The following is a 10,240-nucleotide window of genomic DNA, read 5'->3' on the forward strand; positions in this document are numbered from 1 at the left end:
GCAACCTCTGAAAAACTGGCCTCTTTCTTGAAATTTGTTCCAACTCTAGGATTCAACCCACCAACAAAAAATGTCTAACTAGCACAAAGTGTAGTGGCTTTTTGAGTTCATGTTGTTGTAGTTGAATGCTATGGTTAAACAATGTGTATTTTTGTAATGTAACCTTTGAAACCTGTATGCATGGCCTTTGAATGTTGTTATGGCCTATGATGTTTTGGGTTGTGATAGTATGTTATGCACAATGTGCTTTAGCACAAACAACACTTGTTTCATGTTCCGGAAATAGTTATGTTATGTTAAATTAATGAAGTTTTTGGTTTAGTTCATGTTTTGATTTATCTCTTTTTGGTTTAATTGAGCACAATTTTAGCAGAACAAGTGCAGCATCAAGAGTTGAACTCATGTAAAATTAGAGTTTCATTTCATTCCATCTTCATCAAGACATTACATACCACTTAAGATATTTAAAATTTCATAACATAATCATCGTTTGTTGAATATAAACCCCAACAAGCTAACACTTAAACACACACCAAAAGTAACTGCAAAAGCCAGCAGCACAATTGTCATCATCTTCACCGTCTTAACATCACTCTCCAAGCTTGTCATCCTCCAATTTAACTCATGCAAAACTTCTTGTGGAATGGGTATTGCACAAACTGGTTCTTCACATCCATCAGCCCAGCAAAAAAAATTACAATGGATTCCATACTGCAAAGTAAAAAATGCAGGTGAATCCAAACTCAAAGTGAAACCATGTTAACATTTTCTTCACAGCCATAACCTTACCTCATAGTTCGAACAACCATAAAATGGTCTACCAGAATTTTCTGCCATCGTTGAGTACTTCATCACCGTTCGAAGCCCGCAATTACAGAAAACGGCGTTCTTATATCCCCTATTACGCATTCCTTTGTTGCCATAAGGTCTACCTGCAGAGTTGTTCCTACTTGAGCTACTTTGGCTTCTCTCGCCACCACCCATCATCACTCACGCAGACTAGAAATCAATTTGGGTATTAGGGCGAAGAAGAGAGGTCAAAGAACAGAAGGAGAGTCGAAGAAGAGAAGGACATAGCATACAGTTCGAAGAAGAGAAGACAATTAGGGTTTTCTAATTGAAATGGACCAATTTGGGTATTATTAGACAATTTCAGATACCAATTTGAATCAAATTCAACCTTGGTACACATCAGCATACAACTGAAATGCCCACATGGCAGTTAACGTTCCACATCAGCAACGTTTAGATGGCATTTCTGCGAGGGACTAACAGAGACGCACGTTTTTGAATTTAAGGGATTTAGTTGGCCATTTTTAAAAATCAAGGACTAAATTGAATACCGATTTAAAATTCAGGGACCATTTTGGGCATTTACTCATATGTACTGGCACTTCATGGCTTTCTTTGAGATCAGTGTGATTTGGAACTTTGCAAATATTTAGTATGATTTGAGATGTTGAATAAAATTTCTCTTAAAATTCTTTGACCCTCCTATTTATAGAGGAGAAATCTGTATTGTGTTGAGTAGTTTACCTACGTTTTTATTTTACTTACTCTCCAAGTTTAAGTATCCATATTCTTACCATATCTTGAGAGTCGAGTAATAGTCCCTACTTTCATTCAATTAAGAACCAATTTATTTTCCATGTGTTATTTGCACCTTTATTAGTTCGACTTATACTTTCCTTTTCGACTTTGACTATACTAGTCGACCAAAGCACCTCTGTCGTCAACCATATACTATAGACGAAATAATCGTATTGCATCAAACTTTTGTGTTAACAAATTCTCTCTTTTCTCAATTGGACAATTTAAATAAGGTGCATATTACGGTGACGAAGAAAAATGATGAATAGATAAAAATTCTTTTTAATAAATAGCTAGATATCTATTTAGAAAAATATATCATTTTATTTTTATTAATTGTTTAAAATTAGATATTTTTGGGATCTATCTAAAAAAAATATGCAATTTTATTTTTATTAATTTTTTAAAATTAATTATACTCCTATGTCCTATCTTTACTCGCCTCACATGATAAAATTGTTCTAGAACCCCCCAAAAGGAGATGCACTTCTCTTCTTCAGTCTCCACCACTTCACCACAAAGGCACTGACAGACCCCGAGCCCTGTTATTCAAGGTGAAAAGTGGTCGGCAGCAAAATGGATTCGCGTGAAAGAATAAACTAGGCTACCCTTGGTTAATGAACTAAGAATCTTCATTTTTCAATAATAATTATGGCTATCCAACCTATCTGCCACTATTCATAGAACTAATTACCCACATTACACTCTTTTGAATATATTCCACCATTTGGATTCGACACCCGCTTTGGTAATTCTAGGTCAACACAAACAAATATAAAATAATATCACCTGGCATAAACGATGGAATTGAAGGTAACATTTTCTAATAAGTGACATTCAGGTAAATAGTTTTGAGAACAACAGCATTTGGGTCGAAAAAAGTCCTTTCGTTAATATATATGTCTGGTTGTAAGTAATAAATCTAGAAAATTTAAGTAACAACGACAATGAAAAACCATAAACATAATTATGTTTCACAAATTGAAGATCCTAAAATGGTGGCCTGAAGGCTGAAGGCTGAAGGAATCAATTTGTACTCTGCAAATAGTAAATCACATCATATTACAGATAACTTCTATGGTAAGAAACCATTTTAGATCCTCTGTGTGTCATTCAAAACATAGGACCTAGAAAAGATCGTATGATAGAATGAGACATCTCAATCCATGGCAAACTTGTAACTTCGATTGTCATCTCCAATAACATCATTTGCCTCAATGATATCATCCACAGCCTTTCACAGCATTAGAACCAAAATTCATGTTATCATCTGATAAAACCTGCATGACATGAAATGAAACGCCTGCCCAAAGGACATCCCCTTACCAAACAAGAAATGAAAAACCTAAGCAACAGCCTGCTGGCAAAATGGATTCAAGTATTACCTCAATAAACCTCATACCCCAAAGCCGAAGTATTTACTTTAATAGCACTAGTAGAATGCTGCAGCAACAAAGTAGTGGCAAGCCGTTGAACTAGCAGAGATTCTTGGGAGGTTTCTGTCACATCAAAAGAAGACCTTTCTCACACCATGTCATGTGGCGAAAGCTCACACCTTATGTTATAAGCATTAGCAATAACATCATTCCCCTTTCGTGTTGAGTAGCGAGTACAGATGAGAGATGACCTAGGAAGCATAGGTACAACAGGCAACATAGATACATGACAATATGGATGGTGACTTGACATTTTTCTAAAAATATGGGATGCAAATCGTTCAGGATACACTACATAATAAAAACATATAACTAATGTGTTATAATAACCAAATGAGATACAAACATAAAAAAAGATATAGTTGCAATAAATAAGTCTTGCGAGTATTGCATTTGTTATAAATAATGTCTAGAAAATGACAAAGCAATTAATGAGAGACATATATGCAATCTAGAAAGTCATTCATGATCTAACTCGGATATCACCATTGTGATGACACTCATGACAGTCATCAAGATCTGTCAATATGGCCCCAGAGAGCAGCCATATCACGCAAAGAAATTCGAGCAGGTACAGCCACATCCATGTTCATGATTCATCAGATCCCAGAGATTAATTATTATTTGATGCAACCAGTCATTGATATCCAGAGCTTGAAAAATAATGTATAATCACCAGAACCAAATATTAGCATAGTAGTCAACCAATTCATCATTAGAGACATGAAATCAGGAACTTCTTGAAATCAGGAAGTTGAGTAAATAATAGATTTGAATACCAGCTGCTATTTTCACAACAATCATGCATGGTTTGATAGAACTTGTACTAGTGAAGGATGTTTTCTGATACATGAGCACAGGATAAAGAATTCAATAGTCAAGTACAACAACAATCAAACCATTGATGAGAACCCTCATACTGAAGATCAAAGTCACAAAATCAGAATGATAAGAGATAATAAATCATCAATAAAATTATAGAAACAAAGAAACAAATAAAAAAGAGCTAGCGGGTTGCCTCAAATATCTTCAATTAATTCACAATTTATAATATTCATTCTACATTATCATAAATCATATTACAATAAATTTTTCACTTGAACTTAATTTATTTAGTGATATTCAAAAGTGAATAAATCCTACATATTTCGCTAGTGGTTGCTGTTGCTGTTCCTACATTTTCTAGTGGCTCAAAATAACAACCTCAAGTATATATGATGAAGCTGCTGCTCATAGAAAAAGCAATCTTCATCTTGACAAAAGAATCCACAAAAATAATTCCTGTAATAAACGAATGGAAAACATTGGTCAACAGCAAGCAAATACTGAAGCTAATTTAACCACAACCTTGCAGAGAAACCAAATAAATTCTACGAAGGAAACACAAAATTACAAAGTTGTGAGCACAACTAAATCCAATCAAGTAATGGTACACACTCAACAAAAAACCAAGACATTAAAACATGAATGGTTGTGGATTTCTTGGAAAACAGCAGTATTTATCGAAATTCCAAATGCTGAAACAAAGTCTAAGATTCCAAAACCAGGTGTTTTGGATATAGCCACAGTCCAATGTACAAACTACCCAGGAAAAGAACACAAATGAATCCCAAGAGTACATCCACGGAAGTTCCAGTAGTTAAAATCAAAATTTGATCTCATAATTACATTAATGCATCAACTTTCATGATAAAAACAACAAATAAAAGGTAAAGATCTAGATGCTCATAAATGGACAGATAACATGGTTCCAAATATTGGTTGTGCTAGGATGCAAAAAATTGTTAGAAGAAACTATAAGCAAAATAGTGGTATTGCTCCATGGGGAAACGCTTCTACTCTACAAAAGCTGACATTTTCTATCTTTATTTGGTAAACAAAATTGACGTCCTTTCAAAAACTCTTATAGAGATACTTTTCAACTTCATCTTATACTTTCCATAGTTAAAAAGACTAATATCATGTTATATATTTTAATAAAATTCTGAATTATCATTTCATTAATTACTTACTTATTTCAATATCTAATACATTTACCCTATTAGAGTCATTATAGATTTTTTTAATGACAATTTTACCAAACACTGTTTTGTTTTTGTGGCTTTTACATATTCAGAAGTAACTTTTTCCCAACTAGACAAGTCCAAAGAGCTCAACCTTTCTTGAAAAACCAAAGTAACAGTAATAGTAATATACCAAATTCACACTAATTATTAGTAAGTAAAATCTAACTCTAATGAACCAACACTAGAAGTAATAGATCATTAACCCTAATCCTAACGAAGCAGCGGAAAAAGAAATAGCATGAAATGGAGGCACAATCAAAGGAAGTGGGATTTGGAATACTTAGTGGAGAAGCGGTAGTTGTTGAAGGACGATTCAAGAAACGCTCTTGGTGTTGTTGTAGAATGCGGCAGCGCATAGAACGGAAGTAATGAGAGCGAAGAACGCCAAAGCAATCATCAAAGAAAGGCCAGCTACAAGGAAATCGAGTAATCCCAAACCCACGATCATCAACCTTGTCATCATCTTCTTCTTGATTTGGTTCTGCTCAGTTAGCTGGAAATTGAAGGATGAAGCAATGAAGGAGATAGAAATAGGAATGTGAAGGCAAACGGTGGAATGGATATGTATAACTACGAGCAGTGTTGAGAGTCGGAACTAAGAGAGGTCAGAACTCGGAAAACGATAACGGCATCAATTTTTTATTTCTATGGATTTTCCCTCGTCTTTTCTCTTCTCCGGTTCTCTTCTCTTTTCTTTACTTCTATCCCATAAATCCGAAAGATAAGGATCGAATTGCTATTTTCACCCAAAAATTAATTTAGTCCTCAATTTAAAAAAAAAAAATCAATTTATTTTCTAATTTTTATAACCTTCGAATATATATTTTTTGCTATTACAAATTTAGGTAAGAATTTACTTCTGATATTAGTATAATTTTTATCAAATTATTTAATTATATTTATTATTTTAAATAAATATTTATATAATTTAAAAAGTAATTGTTTTAGTTGCGTCACATTATTTTTAAATTTTTTTTTACGCTAAAAATTTCGTTAAAATTAAATTCTTCATGTAACACAATTAAGAGAATGATAATCATTACACATAAATATCACTTTTTTTCCCCTCAGATACAGGCATATTGTAACAATATGATATTTTGCATCATAAAATTTAAAAATAAGTAATTATTTAAATTAGTCTCTAAATTTTTTAAATTGAAGACTTTAAAATAATTATATATTTAGTGATAGTAAATATTTTCTTGCAAGTGAATATATATTTCACAAAATTATTATTAATTTTCCATTCTGTCAGTAAAAATATCTAGTAGTAGTGAATATATTTTTGTAAATGTATATTTTAATTATCATATAAAAAAATTTAATTATTCTATTGGTTTCTATAATTTTATCAAATTTTTAATTAGGTCTTTATATTTTTTTTTTAATTGGGTCCCTACACTGTTTTTAATTTTGTAATTACATTCTTTTCATGTTGAAAATATTAAATTAACATAATATTTTTATCAAAATACATGCGGTCAAAAATTTAATTAAGTTTTTAATTATAAATATCTTCAATTTGCGAAAAAATATTTAGTTAATTCTAATATATTTTACACTAGGAAGGACTTAATTACAAAAATAAAGTAATGTAAGGATCTAATTGAAAAGGAAAAAAAGTATAAGAACCTAATTAAAAATTTGGTGAAACTATAAGGACCAAAAGAGTAATTAAACCTATGAGAAATAATGACAATCGAGTTGTGCTTGAGTGTGATAGTCCTATTTTTTTATGCACTTGGAAATTAAATTTTAGAGAAAAAGACAAATAGGTCTCTGACCTTTTGCACTACGGACATTTTTGTCACTGTCCATTGAAAAATACTTTTAAGTCCCTGACCTTCACAAAACATGGACGGATCAGTCCCTTCGGCCAAATGCCTCCGTCAGACCCAACGGAACGCGTAGGTCACGCGTACACGTTGGTCACGTGTACGCGTCGCCATGAATTCAACAAATCCCCATTTCTTCATGAATTCTCCACTTTGCATGCTTTTTTTCATTTCTTTCAAGTCATTCTTGCCTTCAAAACTTTAAACCACTCAAACAAACATATCAAGGCATCGAATGGGAGAAAAGTAAATTAAATTTAGCAATTTAGGGTGTGTTTGGCTTAACGTTTGAAGCATCAAACGATAAGTTTAGTTTTTTTTGAAAGTTTCACTTTTTAGTTTGGCTATTTTTTCTTCTTCTGAACGTAAACGTGATTCTGCTCTTCAACCCAAGTTTAGCCAAAGCTAAAAATGATAGCTTTTGTATTTACATTTTCACGTTAAATTGAAATTTATTTTCTATCTCCCAATTTTGTCCGTCATTATTCACATGATTAATTTTGTTGCTTTTTTTTATAATATTTTTCCTCTATTACCCTCTCATGGATATTATTATTCTTTATAGAATTCTTATTTTTTTTTTGTTTATATACATTTTTTATCTATTTTTTTGTATAAAATAATAATAGTAAAATTATAGCGTACTAAAAAAGAATACTAAGAGTACTAAAAATATCTATATAAAAATATCATAAAAAACTTTTAGATTTATTTCCATCACTATCAAGATAAATATTTAATTTTTATTATTTTTAGTACTCTCTTTTATGATTATAATTCTCGTGTACTATATTTTAGTGTAATTTTTTTATAATATAAATTATGATCTCATTAAAAAAGACAAATTGAATAAAAAATTAATCATAGGTAATAATATAATCATAAACGTTGAATTTCAAAATAATATTAAAAATAAGATTATTAAGAGTACGGAATAAGAGTACGATGTAAAAGAATACTAAATTAACATTTTGATGTCAAAACTCGCAATGTAAGGCTATGATGATGAAAAAAATAAAAAAGAAAAAAAAAGCCGACGAAAAATGTTACTAACAGTGACTTTTAACTTTTAGAGCAGTTTCATCATTGTAACTTTCTTTAATCATGTAGAGGTTGTATCATTCTTACTTTCCTCTCATTCGATGTCTTGATATATTTGTTTGAGTGATTTAAAGTTTTGAAGGCAAGAATGACTTGAAAGAAATGGAAAAAAACATGCAAAGTGGAGAATTCATGAAGAAATGAGGATTTGTTAAATTCATGGCGACGCGTACGCGTGACCGACGCGTACGCGTGACCGACGCGTACGCGTGACCCACGCGCCCACGCGTACGCGTGACAAGCATTACGGGAGCCACGTCGGACTTTTCCGTTGGGTCTTGGACGGAGGGACTGATTCGTCCAAGTTTTGTGAAGGTCAGAGACTTAAAAGTATTTTTCAATGGTCAGGGATGAAAAGAGGTTGGAAGATAGAGTTAGGTATAAATTGTGAAAATCCAGCGAAAAACTAAGTTTTCGAGCCACTTCGACTAGAAATTTCAAAAATTCGAATGACACGGTTAGATTTCATTTAATGATCCGATTTTGAACACGCAAAAAAATAAATAATGATATTTTAAGATAAAAATATTTTATCATATTAATATTTTATTATAATGATATTTTATGATAATATTATTTTAACCAGGTCGAAAATCTACCGAGATAGTCTAATGTCGGCACTCTCTCATGAACTTAGCTATGCTAAGGCATCCTCATATATCTTTTTTTTATTATGCGTGTGATAAACCACAATTTTATGGTTTATTTTGGATTGAATTTGGTGGATTTTATCAAGTTGTCTCACATTTATTCATTGAAATAGCATGGTTTTGTGAATTCTCCCTAAATTGTGTTTAAGAGTGAAAACATGCTTTTTAGACCCTTAAATCGCTAAATTTAATTCACTTATATTCCATTTGATGCCTTGATGTGTTTGTTCAGTGATTTCAGGTATTAGAAGGCAAGGATGGCTTCAAGAAATAAAGAAAAAGCATGTAAAAGTGGAGAAATCATAAAGAAATGAAGTTTTGAAAATCTGTTCCGTTGCGCGTACACATGTCTCATACGTACGCATGACCTGGAATTTTGCCACATTACGTGTACGCATGCCTCATGCATACGCATGACTGCCAGCACGTAATTTACTTAAGTAGTGTTAGTTTAGGCCAATTTTGTGCCCAATCCAACTCATTTATGAAGTATTTCATGCAATTCTCAAGGAGGATCAAAGGGGCAATGAGAAAGTAGTGTTAGTTTTAGGCTTTTATTACGTTTTAGGTCAATTCTAGAGAGAGAAGCTCTCTCTTCTCTCTAGAATTTAGGGTTCTTAGTTTAATTTCTTCTTAATTTTAGGATTGAATCTTATTTTAATCTAGTTTTCTTTACTTTTTCTTGTTTTAAAATCCTAGTTTATTTAGTTTCTCTTGTTAGTTTTTTTATTTTTCTTATTTTAGTTCATGAATTCTCTTATCAATTTCAATTTTCTTTTAATGCAATTTGAGGTTTTCATGTCCTTTGATGTTTGCTTTAGTTGTTCTTATTGAATTTTTGCTTTGGTTAGTTGTAACTTTTATTAATTCTTGCATTTTATGATGTTAGCCTTTATTGCATTCTAGGTGTTTGATGAAATATTTCATTTGATTATGGAATAGATTTTTGTATTCTTGGCTTGGGTAGGTAACTTGGGTGATCTTGAGTTACTAATGTCCAAGTTGATTGATAATTTGGAGATTTTAATTAGTCTTGTTTGCATGGACGCTAGTCTTTCACTAAGTTAATTAGTGAGTTGGCTAGGACTTATCGATTAGGATTAATTAAGCCCATTTGACTTTTCTCCGACGTAGGAAATGACAAAGTGGAATTGCTCTTTACAATTATCATGTTGTAGTTAGTAACGAGGAAACTGATCCTTAACCATCAACCCTTGCCATTTGCCAAGGTCTTTCTTATAGTTGATTACCTTAATTGTCTTAGTTTAATTGCTTTTGATATTTAGTTATTATTTGCTTCTTTAATTTCTTGTCTCTTGCCATCTCAACCCCGATTTCCCTCATAGCTAATAATTGAGCACTCAATTGTAATTCCTATGGAGAACGACCCGAGATTCTACTCCCGGTTATTTTGGTTTGTATTGTGACAACCTTTTAAACTTTGATTGCAAGTTAATTGTTGGTTTGGACTATGCTTGTAACCAAATTCTATTGAGGAAATCTAAACCAACATTAATTATCACATCAGCATGCTTATAGTACACGCACAAACGAAGTTT

The 10,240-nt window shown here is 32.0% G+C and overlaps 1 long non-coding RNA gene across 2 annotated transcripts; it reads right to left on the bottom strand.

The window, feature by feature from the left end:
- Nucleotides 1–2,456: 2,456 nt before the first annotated feature.
- LOC107643755 (uncharacterized) lies at nt 2,457–5,841 on the bottom strand. 2 transcript variants are annotated; one of them, XR_002363295.2, is made up of 3 exons: nt 5,373–5,822; nt 2,976–4,307; nt 2,457–2,893 (listed from the first exon to the last, which is right to left on the bottom strand). It is a non-coding gene; the product is annotated as an uncharacterized LOC107643755 (long non-coding RNA). The 2 variants fall into 2 exon arrangements; XR_015883730.1 differs by having other exon boundaries at nt 2,976–5,841.
- Nucleotides 5,842–10,240: the final 4,399 nt, after the last annotated feature.

This window comes from Arachis ipaensis, chromosome B5, assembly GCF_059453495.1.
Source record: "Arachis ipaensis isolate K30076 ecotype BB chromosome B5, ASM5945349v1, whole genome shotgun sequence".
Lineage (NCBI taxonomy): Eukaryota > Viridiplantae > Streptophyta > Magnoliopsida > Fabales > Fabaceae > Arachis > Arachis ipaensis.